Genomic DNA, 16098 nt, shown 5'->3' on the forward strand with positions numbered 1-16098 from the left:
GCTTCCCCTGAATCTGGTAACCTATGGCTGTGCCGTGCAGAGCCCAGCCTCATGAGTACCTGGGTACAGCAGCTCATCCCTGTTCTACCCTGGCTTCAGGATATAAAGTTTTAAGCCCTCTTGCCCCACAATTATCAAGGGTACTCATCTCATTCATAACACCCAGACTATTCCATTGGGACTCCTATGATAGAAAAGGATCTCCCATAGCTCTGAAGTTGGTCAGTTAAACATTTCTTAGGCTAAACTTACTGTGGTAAAGAGTTGGTGGTAAAAATACTAGAAAAACAAATCGGTCTTTCCTTATGGAGTTTACAATCTAATGGGGGGAGAGAAGACATAATAGGGAGCTGAAAAGCAAAGGGGGTAGGAAGGGAAGAGGAAATACTTGGCATTGGGGGAGAAGTTCCTGAAGACAAAAGTAGCTTTGGAAAAATGAGCAGAAGACTGTATGAAGCCTCTTTAAAACAAAACAAAACAAAAAACCCAATTATTTTCAAAACAAATGAATGGATAATTTTTCAACATTGCAAAAACTTGTGTTCCAGATTTCCCCCCATTCCCCTCACCCCTTCCCCTAGATGGCAAAGTAATCCAATATATGTTTTTATATATATATATATATATATATATATGTTAAATCCAATATATATATATATATATATATGTATAGATAGATAGATAGATAGATAGATAGATTTGTACAATTATTGTGGAGCCTCTTTCTTAAATAGAAGCACTGGAGCTAATTTTCTTCTCTAAATCCCAGATTCCTCACAACACCAAAAGGAGATCTCATAACTGGAATGTGGGGATTGAAAAATTTTGATTATCAGTAAATGTTTGATCTGTATACCTATTTTATATACTTACATAACCGGGGTCACATAAAAATTTCTTGGGCAAAAAGGGGTTTCTAAAGGAAAAAGGTTAAGAAGGCCTGCTTCTAGACCAAGGGTCCAATTTGAGGAGCAGATGGTATTGATGAGATGTGAGTATTCGAAAGATTCAATCTTGTGGATAATAAACTTTAGGTCTTAAGCTTCACTTGGTAAGAATGAGACCACTGAGTAATCAGTTAATCAAACAGTGATGAACAACTGACCACTCAGTGGTCTCATTACCATTGAGGCTTAAAACCTATGCTTCTCCCCTGTCAAGGACATTTAAAAAGCATGTGATTATAGAAAGGTCAGAATGACTGGGCATGTGATGTGGATTGTAAGCAAGGGAAGGCAGGGACTGTGTGAAATCATTGATAAAAACTTTGTTTCACCTCCATTTTTATGTGATTTCCCAGAATAGTCCTTGACTTAGGGCAGTGGGGCTGCAAAGACTAAAAGAGGAAGATTTCATGCTTTACTGATGGTAAGATCACGTATTCAGTCATGGAGCTTAAGCAGATTTTTTTTAGAGCAAAAACTGAGACGAAGAGAATTTAGTTGATTAGTTTAAGGTTGATTATTAAATAGGAGAGCTGGTATTTGACTCCAATTATAAATATTTTTTCCTAGGTTGTGCAGTTAGTAAGAAGTCAAATTAGGATTTTTTTTTTTTTTTTGGAGGGGGTTAGTCAGTCAATCAGCAGCTATTAACTGCCTACTATGTGTGAGAATCTGCTAAATGTTGAGTTTATAAAGAAAGGAACATACAAAAAATACCTCCAAACACCCAATCCCCATTCTTTTGGAACTCACAGTTTAATGGGGGAAAGGATATGCAGACAACTGTGTATAAATCAGTTCTATACAGGATAAATCAGAGGAAAAACACTCAGATTAAGGGTAAGTAGGAAAAGCCTATTGATTACAGTAGGGAGCTCTTGCCACAATATACAATTGATCATAAAGATCCTTGGATTTGACTTGGTTTCTATCTGTGACCATTGGGTAAGCCACTTGAAGTCTAAGTGGTCTCATCATTTAAACAATGGGGCTATACTAGAAGATTTCTGAAATTTCTTTCATCTGGGATCCTATGAAGAACCCATGATGTCATGCCAAATTCTAGTCATAAAGGAAGGACAGGATATGTTCTGACATTTTTTATTTCAGGGAAGTTAAAAAAAAAAAAAGGTATCAGGGACAGACAATATCAAGAACAAGGGGAACTCTTAAACTCATTCTATCTCAACTAGAGAACATAGAGATGAAAATGTACTATTTTTAACAATATAAAAAGGAAGATAAGGAGGCACTTTCTGTGAGACAAATGGAGCTTAGCAAGAACTTCAGACACTAATCTCTCCAATATGATGATTTGTGGAAAATGCTTTGAAACGTTAATTTGTTGTTGTTCTGTCTTGTTTTAGTCATGTCTGACTCCTTTCAGGGGTTTTCTTAGCAAAGATATTGGAGTGGTTTGCCATTTCCTTCCCTTACTCTTTTTACAGATGAGGAAACTGAGGTATATAGGGTTAAGTGACATGCCTAGGAAGTGTTTGAGGTCAGATTTGAACCCATGAAGATGAGTCTTATTGACTCCAGGCCTGGCATTTCATCCACTGTGCCATCTAGCTCCCTTTGAAATGTTAAGTTGTAATACTATATGATGATCAAGTCTGATGGACGTGGCCATTTTCAACAATGAGATGAACCAAATCAGTTCCCAATAGGGCAGAAATGAACTGAACCAGCTACACCCAGCGGAAGAGCTCTGGGAGATGACTATGAACCACTACATAGAATTCTCAGTCCCTCTAATTTTGTCCACCTGCATTTTTGATTTCCTTCACAGGCTAATTGTACATTATTTCAAAGTCCAATTCTTTTTGTGCAGCAAAACAACTGTTTGGGCATGTATACATATGTTGTATTTAATTTATATTCTAACATAAGAACATGTATTTGTCAACCTGCCATGGGGGGGAGGGGGGTGGGGGAAAAATTAGAACAAAAGGTTTGGCAATTGTCAATGTTATAAAATTACTCATGCATATATCTGGTAAATAAAAACTATATATAAAAAAAGAAATGTTAAGTTGTTTTATAAATGCCAGTTATATATATATATATATATATATTTATATATACTCTCACCTTTGTATTTTTCTTTGAGTTGTCTGGAAATGGCAGTGGGAAGTACTTGGTTGGTGACTAGGTTCAGAAATTGGCAAGTCCCAATAGGCCACTCTGACGTAGTCACATGTGGTTATTTAAAAACAGACTGTTCACAGAAAATAGGCCACACCCTCTACTCTTGCAGCTCACTAGGGAAAAAGGTTCTTACACTGTTTCCTTCTCCTACCAGAAAACTGTCATATTTTAATTGGTCTTCTATACTACCTCAGAAAACAGCCTTGAAAAAATAAAGTGTGTGTGTGTGTGTGTGTGTGTGTGTGTGTGTGTGTGTGTGTGTGTGTGTGTGTGTGTGAAACCCACCATTTTTTTCCCCCCAAAGCAAGGATTCTCCAATTAAATTAAATTAAATTAAAGTATTTTCTTTCTTTTTAAATTTCACTTAGGCCATAGGGTAAGACACTTTCTGCTATTGTTCCTATCAACATTTGATCTTAGGCCATAGGGTAAGACACTTTCTGCTATTGTTCCTATCAACATTTGATCTCATGAATTTTGGGAGGAATCAAGTATAGATGGGTTAGATCATAGAGTTATAGGTCTAGGTCTGAAAGTTGGTCCAATCCCATCATTTCATGGATGATGAAATAAAATGCTCTCTGTACCAAACACCCTCTAGTTCTCCAAATCTGGTGAATGTTCTTTTCCACAGTACCATGTTACCTACCACATGTGGACCACAGACCACACAGTCCATGAGTATTGCCTGAATTCTTGCTCCTACTGTAGTCAGAAGACATGTTGCCCTTTTCATACAAGAAGTTGTCATCATTGTCATCATCATCATCATTTTATTTTATTTCCACCAGATATTTTAATGCCTCCTTTCCCTGTAGTGGGCTTGTATTCTGGAATTGACCATTCATCAGGGACTTCATAGAAAGTAGAGCTTCTCTAAATTCTTTTCTTTACAGCTAAGTTTGAAATATCTCTTGCTATTCCAAAACTTTGTTTATATAAGAAATAGGATTTTTTTTTTTAAGATCTGAAGGTGAGTTGCTTTAGAAACCCAGACTTCCAAGCAGAAAAGTTTTTTTTCCCCAAAACAGACTTCCCTGTAGTACTATCTCAGTTCAACTTAAATTTCTTTTTCATCTAAAATGCAGCATTTAAAACAAAAAACAATTTGAAGAAAATATATATTTTAAAGACAATAGGCAGATAACAATATTTTCTATGTATCTAAACTCTGATAATATAGTTTCCAAGTCACAGGGACACATACAGTATTTTTACATTACATTATTTTTACAGCACTTTTATTAAAGTCCAAGGAATTAACCAGCATGTTACTAAAAAGATAATAGTTTGTATATGGTAGTACTTAAAGGTTTACAAAAGATGTTTTTCATTAGAACTCTTTAAGTTACATTGAAAATTTAGTATTTTTTGTTTGTTTGTATTTTTGAACATTTGTTTTTTATGAGGAGGAAATCAAGATTAAGCAATTGAATAACTCCACTTAATATCTTGTACAGGTCCTTCTTGAGACTTCAGTTTGTAAATAGAAGGAACTGGACTGGGTAGCCAAAAAAACTAATAGATATCATATTAATAGAGATATAGTGCTCTCTATGAGGGCAGTGGTGGTCTTATTCTATTCTGCACTGGTCCCACAATATTTGAAGTACTGTGTCAAGATGTAGTTAACACATTGATAGGATAACATTGACCAACTAGAACATGACCAGAGAAGATCATCAGGATGGTGAGAAGTCCATAGTGTTTGTTATATAAAGATCAATGGAAGCAATTGGGGAGGTTTAACCTGGAGAACAGAACTGACCTGGAGGTGCAGGTTAGGCTGAAGTATTTGAGACATTGTTCTTTGGAAGAGAGATTGCATCTGTTCTGCTAGCCCTAGAGGATAGAGACAAAAGCGATTCAAGGACATTACAAAGAAGCAGCTTTAAGCTAGCATGTTTTTATTTTTTTTCTTTATAATTCTTTGCACAGTGGTAATTACTGTTAATTGAGTTAATTTTAAATGCACTTCCTAGCATTTAAAGCTGTCCAAAAATAGAAAGGAGAACCCTGGTAGGTAGGGAACTCCCTAATATTATACCTTTTCATTTTTTATTTATTTCCTTTTTGAAATAGCAATAAATTTAAAAAGATAAATATGCTTTTTATTAGATTTCCTCTGCTAGTTCTCTCCTCGACATTCCCAGAATGATTTCTTAATTTTATATATATATATATATATATATATATATATATATATATATATATATATATATATATATATTTTTTTTTTTTTTTTTTTTTTAAAGAAAAGGAGAAAAAAATTCAGCAAAGGTGATCATTACATTGGGGGAAAAAAACCAATTGCTGCCATTGTATGCAGTGTTTCATGTCCATGTTCTCTTCACTTTTGGGAAGATGGAGGGGAAGTATAGAGAAGTGTCTTTTCACTTTGTGGTGAAAGTTCTTTATGTTTTGAATATTGTTTTTTGGACTGTCGATTTAATTTTGCACTTAGTCCATGTTAAGTCTTTTTCTTTCTTCCTTTCTTCCTTCCTTCCTTCCTTTTTCTTTTTCTTTCTTTTTCCCTGAGGCAATTGGGGCTAAGTGACTTGCCCAAGGTAACACAGCCAGGAAGTGTTAAGTGATTGAGGTCATATTTGAATTCAGATCTTCCTGACTTCAGGGCTGGTGCTCTATCCATTACATCACCTAGTTGCCCCTATGTTAAATCTTTCCATGCTTCTTGGTAGTCAGCATGTTTGTCATTTCTTATAGCTCAGTTTCATACCATCCATTAATGTACTAAGGTACTAAAATTTGTTTTGCTATTCCTTTAGCGATGGGTAGCCACTTTAATTCTAATTATTTGCTACCAGAAAAAGTATAGATATAAATGTTTTGGTGTATGTGGAGCCTTTTTGTCTCTGACCTTCTTGGGCATACTTAGCAGCAGAATTTTTGGTTCAAAATTCTACAATATTTTAGTAATTTTATTTGTATAACTATTACTTTCCAGAATTACTGTACCCATTTGCAGTTTCACCTACAATGCATCAATGCCTATCTTTCCATAACCCCTCTGATATTGTCATTTTCTGTTTTCTTTGCCAGTTTGTTGTGTGTGAAGTGAAACCTTAGGATTGTTTTGATCTGCATTTTTCTTGTCATTTGAAGCATCTTTTTTTCATTTGGTTTGTCTTTCTTTTGAAAACTGTTTATATCCTTTGACCACTTGTCTGTTACAGAAAGACTTTTGGTCTTAAATGTTTTTATTGTCTATTGAGCTTGAAAATATCACTCTCATTAGAGATAATTGGTAAAAAAAATTATTTTTTTCTGCCCTATTTTAACGATGAAGACTTGGTCATATCATTAAGGGAATTCTAGCTTAGTTATGGGTGAAATTAAATTTTTTCTGCACTTTATAATTTGTTGAAAATAGAATTTACATAAGGAATATCCAAATGGACTAAGAACTTGGAGTCTGGAGGACCAAGACCTACTATATGGGCCATTTAATGTCAGTTAAACATTAAAGTATTGGCTTGATGAAAGATAACTATATTACTAAGACTTTCAGTGTAACAAAATATACTGTACATTTATGTAATGAAAAGCAAATTGAGGCCAAAATATAAGTCAGAATCATGGAACAGTCTTTGAAGAATCAAATTTGTGGGTAACCCAGAGACCCATGGAAAGATGCTAACTCAGTGCCTGTTAAGAAAGCTGTGGCAGATCTGAGGATTTCCCTTTAAAAATGGTACACAGAAGACTATCAAGGAGAAATGTATGATGGGGGAAAATGCATGTATTGAGAATAAAAGTTTTAAGAGATGGACAGCCTTATTGTTGGACAGTTATTTATAGAATCTTAATCTGGAGGAAAGTCTCAGAATAAGAGAGGAATTTGGAGAAGACATGGGTAGAAGTTAACCAGAGAAAAAATCTGATCTTCTCCATTGGAAGGATTATCAGAATCTGAAAGATGAGATCCATCAGATATCACCGATCTGTCCAAAGATCTTAGTATCTCTGAGATAGAAGGGACAGAGGTCATCTCTTCCCGCCTAAAGTTGACTCATGAATCTGTGCTGTAAAGTCCTTGACAGATGGTCATTCTTCCAAACTTTTCTAGAATGTTTCTGGTCACAGAGAGCTCACTTATTTCATAGAACAGTCCAAACAATTTGAAACAATTTTAATTGTTTTTGTAAAAAAACTAAACCAAACCAAATCAAAACAAAACAAACAAAAACCCAAAGAGCATCTGAAGCTGTCTGATTTACATAGCTAATAAATGTCAGGAGCTTGAAAGTAGTGAAAAAATGCTGGACTAGGAGTTAGAAATCCTCAAATTGAGCCCTAGATTCTTAGTAACTTTATTATTATCGTTTTTTTTTTTTCCAGTTATTTTTCAGTCATGTCTAACTCTATGCGGTGTTTTCTTCACAAAGATATTGGAATGGTTTGCCATTTCCTTCATATTTTGCAAATGAGAAACAGGCAGAGTTAAGTGACTCGCTCAAGGTCATACAGTAGTAATTATCTGAAACCAGATTTGACTTTCAGTTTTCCTGACTCCTAGCCTGGTACTTGATTCACTGTGTCACTTAACTGCCTTTATATAATCTTGGGCAAGCTAGTTAATCCACCTGAGTAGCCTGGATTTACTCTGTAAAATAGGGGGAATGATGCTTGCCTCACCTGAGATGAGGTAAAAGTATAATTGGAAAATGCTCTGAAGATATGTCATACATGACTATCTGTGCTGTTCTATCTGGAAGGAAAATTAGGATATTACTTAGAAAATTGTTTCCACATGGTAGTCAGGTGACAGCTCAACTGCAACCGTGGCAGGAAAACAAAAGATTTGAAAGCTCTCTTAGGAGGCAATAAGTAAAAGGAAGATTCTTGTTTACTTAAGGTGAGGGGTGGAGTGGGGTGAGATGAGGTAGATGAGTTTTATTTAAATCCCTTTCACTTACCTAGATAGAAAGTGAGCAAGAAATTCTTTAGGATCTCCTGGCTCTTGCTGGGATTTTTGAATTCTGTGGAGTAAACCTTTTCCTTCCAAAAAGGGGACCATCCTGCCTTCCTTTTTTTCCCCCCAGCCCCACTAATCCCATCAGAGTATTATTTATATTGCTGTATGAGCATTCACTTTTTCTAATTCTAGATCTAGTGAAGGGACTCTAGGAACTCTTTTCTCAAAGTTAGGTTTGATTGATGGGGAAAGTAAATGCCACTCTTGGAGTCAGAGAGACTCATCTTTATGAGTTCAAATATGGTCTTAGACACTTAGTAACTGGGTGATTCTAGGCAGATTCCTTAACCCCATTTGCCTTAGTTTCCTTATCTGTAAAATGAGTTGAGAAAGAAATGGCAAACCACTCTGGTATCTCTGCCAAGGAAACCCCAAATGGTGGCACTAAGAGTTGGACATATCAGAAAACAAGTCACCAATACAACATCATTAAACACTCTGAACAATGCAACAACAAAATTGGATGCCAGTGTGCTTCCAACATCAGTTCTATTAAAACCTAATACATAGATTCCTGGGATGTAATTGTAGACCGGGACTTCTATCAGTTTACTTTGTGAGACTAATGTATAAAACTAACTGCAGTTTTTAGAGAGCTGTTAAATACTTACTAAACGTTTCCTTCAGTCACTCATTCTGCTAGCATTTATGAAGTGCCCACTATGGACCAAACTGTGTCTTTCCTTCCTGTTTGTTATTACTACACATTACTTTAGTATTTCTACTGTTGCTACTGCTGCTGCTACTACTTTTACTAGTTTAGTCATATTGAACTATACTTGAACTCATTTCTTGGGAAAAATGATCTTTCTTGGGAAAAAGATATTGAAGTAGTTGACCATACCTTTTAATGTGTCCCCATTTTATAGATGAGGCTTACTCCAGTAAAGACTAACTTGTTTATTTTAATCATGGGTGATAAAAATCTCTTAATATCTCATGACCCTACCCTGCCTCCTTAAATAGAGTTTATTGAACCTAAGACTTTCTTACTAAACATTCTGTGTCAGGCAATCTATGACTCAGGGTTAGCATCCAGGACTATTTCCTCTGGGCCTATAGAGATGGGTAGGGCTATTTTCCACACAAAAAAGCTTTAGGCAATAGTGGTATTTTTAAGTTCCGGGAGCAGCCTTTTTATTGTTACAGTTAACTCCTCTCTACCTCCTTGCAAATTTCCAGCTTTCCTTTTCTATAGGGATTAAAAAGCAGAGGGAGGCTGTAGCTTCTGTGTGAACCTGGTTTCCTGCCTAGTTTACTAGATTAGTACAGTGGTAGTGGTCAGCTAGATGGTACAGTAGACAGTCAGGAAGACTCATTTTCCTGAGTTCAAATCTGATCTCAGATACTTGCTAGCTATTTGACCCCCGAGCAAATAGTCACTTAATCCCTTTTTGCCTCAATTCCTCATTTGTAAAATGGAGACACACTGGAGAAGGAAATGGCAAACCACTTTGGTATTTTTGCCAAGAAAATGAGGTCACATAAAGTCCAATATGACTGAACAAGTAATAGCAGCAGCAACAGTAGAAATACTAAATTAGTGTGTAGTAATAACAAATGGGAAGGAAAGACCGCCTGGGCTGTAGCGCTTCATAAATGCTACCTTCCATTATTTCAAAAATTGATTCATGAGAAACCTCCCTTGGGTTATCTTGGATAAATGAATTCAAACAATGTAGAGGTTCAGAGAGAGAGAGGGAGACTTTATATTCAACAAACCTTTGGTGATTATCTGCTGTGTTCATTTTGGGAGCTCCGAAACAAAAAGTATGGGGAAAATAGTAGACTTGAGCATTCTCCTATCCTCAAGGAGCTTATTTTTCTCTTAAGTAAGATAATATACAAATGAGTATGTTTGAATAGAGTGGGTAAATATGTAAAAGAATACTGATTGTAGTGATTGTCACACAAATGTTGGACCCAGACTTTAACCTACATTAGTTGGATGACCATAAACAAGCCTTTTTGCGCCATGCCTCAGTTTCTCCATGTGGATATTGTGGGGAGGGGGAGAGGGGATCATACATGTATTACCTTTCTCACAAGGTTGTTATTGGGAAATCATTTTGTAAGCCTTAGATGCAGTATAAATGTGAGTCATTTGTTATTTTTGGAGTTGTAAAGATAAGGAAGAGAAATCCACTTTCTCAAGTGATCAGGTGACACTTTCATTTGAATTAGGCCTGGTAGAAAGGCAAGATTTCAGCTTGTGGATTTTGTGAAGAGAGAACATTCTGGGCAAAGACTGGAATTTAAGTGAGTAATGATGTGATCCACTTCAAATGTGGAGGCAGTGGAAAGAATTATGAATTTGGCATTGGAAGACCTAAGTCTCAGTCCTGTTCAGTTATAGTCATCTTTCTAAGCCTCAATTTCTCTGATTTGTAAAATGGGGTGAGACTCAGACTATCTGTCTTAAAGAATTGTGACAAGCAAATGGAATAAATAATGAATGTGATGTGCTTTGTTATTGTAAAGTGCCGCATAAATGTTAGATGTGGGAAGTGGGCAGATAGCTACCTAGCTAGATCTCTCTGGAGCTTTATTCCTTCTTTAAAAAATTGTGATTTCTCTACTAGTCACCAGAAGTCAGGAACTGCCTGGTTTCTCAACCCCTCCCTCCTTTGCCTGCCTGAACTATCTGTGGCAACTGTGTGTTAACAACCACTTCCCTTTCTACAGCTTTCTATGGAGAGCAGGTTTGGCATGAAGCCAGAGTGGACTTCAGTAATCAGCCCCCCTTTTGCTGTTTCTAGTGACTGTTGGTTTGGCTTCTGCTACTCAGTCTGCACAGGTCGCCTGGTAAGCCTTTTTCTCCTGATTTGAGACCCAGATCCAGCCTCCTTGGGCTTTTGTCTCTGAAGGCTTGCCCACTGCCCCCTGCAGTCTAGCCAGTCTCATTATTAAAGTCCTATGGATTTACCTTTATTCAAATAAAGCACAAAAATCTTTCCAAAATAAATAAATAGAAATGATTTTTGTCTTAGCTTCCATTTGGAATTATCTTTGTCATCACTTTTTTCTGTTGGCATAGATGACTGAGAGTTACCTCTAGTAATGAAAAGAATGCATTCCTGTGGCTCGCAGCCAAGGGATTTGTTGGAGACAGCTTGAACTGGCTCTGAGAGTCCATTGTTAAATTTTCAGTATGGGCATTTATACATTGGAAATCGACAAACAATGTAAATGAAGGCCTGACCTACTGTTTTCCTGACTTTTTGCTTAAGAAGATGATGGGAAAAAATGTTAATAAAGTCAATTCAATGTTAATGTGTCATATATATGTTATCTCTACCCCTTCCCCCCAAGCTGGTTGTTAAATGTTTATCCACATACAACTCATTCTATTGTCAAAACTTTGTTGCTAGAAATCTTTAACCTTGAAGATGTGGCTGAAAAGGGAAACATTCTCCTAGTAGGCAATAAAGGCGTTACTGTATCAAAAGTCATTAAGTGATTAAAACATCATGTCTACATATTTGGAAACTTCAAAACAATACACCTTGAATATTGAAACAGTGGAAAAGGGTTGAGATTTAGAGAAGAGATGAAGGGGGGACTGGGCTGGGCTGTAGAGGGAGGAAAGTGCTGAATGGATCAGCAACCAGCTTCTGGGCTGTAGTTGGGCTAATTTCACTCCTGATTCTTTGAAAGCCTTTTGAATTTCTTCAGGTCCTCCTGAAACAGTCAGAATTCTCCTACCTAAGGGGATGGTGATTTTAGTCATTCTCAGGACCCCCTCTCTTCCTTCCTCCCCAGATCCTCTGCCATGATTTTCTCTGCTTATTGATGGGGCAGAATGGATGCATGTTCCAAGACCTAAGAAAGACTCAAAATGCAAATTGAGGTAAAATAGTGGCTAACCCTCCTTCCTTCCCCATGAAGTCTAATGAGTTAATCAACAAGTAAGTGTAAATGCTGATCCTAGAGCCTTTCCTGATTAGACCCAAAAAGTGAGAGATTCTGTTCTGATTTGGTGGAAACCTTGGACATGGGACATCTTGACAGAGAGACTGAGATGGGAGGAAGGTGGAAATCGGAGACCTTGACAGGTGGCAGTGGCCAAACACTGACCAAATTTTGGGGATGGGGGAATGGTGTTAGGGGCTAGGGAAAGCTGGCATTAGAGAGAAAGAAGGACCAGGAAAAAGAAATGAAAGGAGGAACCACTTTGTGGGGCCCCTCTCCCCTTTAACGTGAGCTATGCTTGAACAGAAAGGCATTTTTATTTTTCAAAGCCCTGAACATGTTGAGTTCTGTGAGGAAGGCCAACTCTGCTTTGCATGATTTATGAAGACAGATATATTGAGTGGAGCTGTCTTGCTGTCTTCATTATAAAGAAGCTTTGTTCCCAGAGGCTTGTTAATCTTGGGTATTTGGATTGGAAAATAATTGCATTCTAGTAACTGTAAATGCTACTTTTCCTTATGCAGTTGGGTATTTTATTGTTTAATTCATGCTTTGAGTCTTGTTTTCCAGAGTTACTGGCACATGTAATTCATCAGATGGAAATTTATTTGGAGATATAAAACCTAATGGCAAATCGTGAAAATCGTCAAACCGGCCCTGTGGCCACTTGACCCCAGGCTTTCTCTCTGGGACCGATGTTGTCAGGTGACTAGGTCAGGTGCATTCTTAAGAAGCTCTTGAGTTAGCTTTGTGACAGTGCATGTGCCGAGCTGCGGGTGCTAGGTTTGCTGGAGAAAAGGTTTGTGCTTCTATTTGTGGGGTTTTCGAGGGCTTTAGTCAATTCTTTCTAGATGCCTGTCATTGATATCCTAATACCGTAAACTCATTTTATAACCGTCATAGGTTACAGTATTAAGAGGAGTGATTGGCTAATAAATTATATGGATGAATAGCAGCTGAACTGAATGCTGGACAGCTGTTTGCCTCTGTGCTAAAGCTGCAGTGGGCATCCAGCTGCTGCTTGTGTGTGTGTGTGTGTGTGTGTGTGTGTGTGTGTGTGTGTGTGTGTGTGTGTGTTTAAATTGGAAAATCAAATTAGGCTTGACTTTCTGTCACCAGATGGATCATAGCTTGTGCTAGAATCAGGGATTAGGAGACTCTCCTTTCACCCGTGGGTAGCCTTGACTGATAGAGAAGCTGTGTGTGATGGCTGAGGGGAGCCGGGGCTGGTGCAGCTGGACAATGGAATTAACTTTTCCACAGCAGAAATCTCTTCCTGCCCCAGCGTGTCAGGTTTGTGATTGTGCCCTGTGGCTAAAGGAGCCATTGCCTCTCTGAGGACCCTGGCCTGTTGGCCTCCCTCTGGTTATTAGGTTAAAAATATCATTACTGGATAGTGTGTGCTTTCACACACAATCCCTCAGCAGAAACCAGATAAGAGAACATCATGGGAAGGAAGAAGTTGGCTTGCCAGTTAGGTTATTTCTGAAACTTGGAGCAGCCCGAACAGGGCGGACGTTTGCACAGAGATGAAAGTCAGTTGTTATTGGGTTTGGAGCTGTGGGATCTGCTGGGTCTCCCATTGATAACAAGGGAAACCCTGCCTTAGGAAAGGCTTGTGTGAAGGGGGGTAAGTGTGCAGTTCTTCCAGAAGGAGCTGATGAAGAGCCCCCCTCTCACCCCTATGCATTATTTAAAATGGCTCTGGGTGCTTCTGGTGAATAGGAAGGAAAGCAAGCAGATGGACAATGTGAAAGCTTTCTGTAGCTAGAAAATACTACCAACAAAACAAGTGCTGCTAGTTCAGATCCTCCTTTAAACACAGATCTGTGACTAGGAACTGTTAAAAGTTTTGCTTTATGACCATTTCTGGGCCCACCACCTCGTCTTCCTGCTGCCCTTTCAGCCCACTTACCGGGAGCTTGCTACACAGCAAGCCAGCCATTCATTTAGATAAATAAGGTACTGAGTCTGTGTTTTATATTGACGTTGGTGGGGCTCAAGGGATATCTCCCATAGGGGAGGGTGAGTAAAATCGAACATTTTTTATCGTTTTAAATCTGGGTGATGCTTATTTCAGAATCCTTTCTCTTTCTAAGTTTGTTTCTAGGTCACTTTTATGTTTCCTGTGTGTTTTGGCCTGTTTATTCCTAGCACTGATTAAAAACAGGCTAGAAAGGAAAAGCACAGTTCTTGCTACTGATGACATGTGCGTGTATGTGAATTTATGCCATTGATTTGCCTAGGTCAGATTTTTTTTTCCCCCCATGTTCCTTATTTCATACCCCACACAGTCTCTTAACTTAGTACTCCAGTATTAAGGCATGTATTGTCATAGGGGGCATTGAATTTTGTAGCCAACAGATCAGGGATTGAATACTGAAGCTCTGTGTCTTTGGATAAGTCACTCATCTTGAGGCATCTTGGTTGATTTAGGAGCTATTAAGACAAGGATTCTTGTGTTGCCTCTGACATGTACATAGGTGCCTACTGTCTGCCCTGTGTCCTAGGAAAATTAAACATTCTAGATGAATTAAATAAGTAGAGAGAGTTTTTGTGATATCATGCTTTCCTTCTTCTTTCTGGCCAACACCTCCCTTCCCTACAAAAAAAAAAGGGGGGGGGAATAAGGGGTCAAGCACTCTGAACCTAAATTTCCTTGTCTATCTGATGGGGTTAGTGATACTTTCACTCTCCATTCCTTGAATTGTTTTGAGAATCAAATGAGATAATGGTCTATAGAAAGCTGGGCTGATAGTATTTTTCCTGACCTCCCTTAACTTCTCTCCTAAGTTACACTGCTGAAACTTTTATTTTATTATTTTCTTCCCCATTCCCTCAAGGAAAATCTATAAATTGCTATTGGGATTATTTAAATACTAGCAAACAATTCATTATTTAATTATCTAGTATGCATGTATAAAATCAGTGAAATTATACTGCTTGATCAAGACTATACAGATTATTTTCCTTCCTATCTTCCTTCTATACATAAATCCATCCATCCTTCACTTGGTTCTGCTTTCTTCATTCTGTATCAGTTCATATAACTCTTCACATATTTCTCTGAATTCCTCATGTTAAATATTCCTAGGGTGCAATAATGAATGTATTATAAATTCTCCAACAGGAACCCAATTGATGAGCATTTGCATTATTTCTAGTTTTCTCTACTACAAAAATGAATATTTTGATATATTTTGGTCTGTGTCTTCAGACAATGATTTGTGCTGCCATAGTAAGTTTTCTGTTCATCTCAATGATGGCTATGGAGAATCCTGACTTTTGGGGCTTGTGTTCTATGTAGAAGAGCTCTTTAGATTTCATATTCAAAAGTAAATAAATACCTCCTGTAGCAGTAATATTTTTGAGGGGTGAGGGAAAAGGACCCACATGTGCAAAAATGTTTGTAGCAGCTCTTTTTGTGATGGCAAAGAACTGGAAAATAAGTAGACGTCCATCAATTGGGGAATGGCTGAATAAGTTATGGTATATGAAAGTAATGAAATATTATTGTTCCATAAAAAACGATGAACAAACTGACTTGCTTGGAAAGATTTACATGAACTGATGCTAAATGAAATAAACTGAACCAGCAAAACATTGTGCATAGCAACAGTAGGATTGTGCGATGGTCAACTATGATAGACTCGGTTCTTCTCAGCACTTCAGTGATCCAAAGCAATCTCAATTAACTTTGGATGGAAAGAAAATGCCATCCGCATCCAGAGAGAGAGAACTATGGAAACAATGAAAATCAATTTTACTTTCCTTTTTCTTCTGCTGTATGTGTGTGTTGGTTTTTCCCCTTTTGTTCTGATTTTTCTCTCTGAACATGATTCCTATGGAAATATGTAAAAAATGAATGTACTTGTGTAACCTCCCCAAATGTTTTACATGTAACTGGGGAAAATAAAAATCTTAAAAATGGAAAAAAGGAATACTTTGAGGGGTTATTTTATGATCTTATTAAGAAACAGCTAGATACATAGTGGATAGAACACTGGACTTGGATCCAAGAAAACCTTGAGTTCATGTGTGGGTTCAGGTGACCCTAGGTAAGCTAGTTTTTTTTTTTTTTTTTTTTTTTTTTTT

The 16098-nt window shown here is 37.4% G+C and overlaps 1 protein-coding gene across 11 annotated transcripts in view; it reads left to right on the forward strand.

Moving 5' to 3' along the window:
- TEAD1 (TEA domain transcription factor 1) overlaps nt 1–16098 on the forward strand; it is a 295771-nt gene that overhangs the window by 30591 nt on the left and 249082 nt on the right. Inside the window, exon 3 of one of the 11 annotated variants that reach the window (XM_074273020.1) lies at nt 11854–11941. The exons of 9 other annotated variants lie outside the window; for them this stretch is intronic. The gene's annotated coding sequence lies outside the window, so the exon portion shown is untranslated. Of the gene's footprint in view, nt 1–11853; nt 11942–12486; nt 12803–16098 lie in introns of those variants that run through there. One more of the 11 variants, XM_074273023.1, reaches the window with a different exon arrangement.

Source organism: Sminthopsis crassicaudata, chromosome 6 (assembly GCF_048593235.1).
Source record: "Sminthopsis crassicaudata isolate SCR6 chromosome 6, ASM4859323v1, whole genome shotgun sequence".
In the NCBI taxonomy this organism is placed as follows: Eukaryota; Metazoa; Chordata; class Mammalia; order Dasyuromorphia; family Dasyuridae; genus Sminthopsis; species Sminthopsis crassicaudata.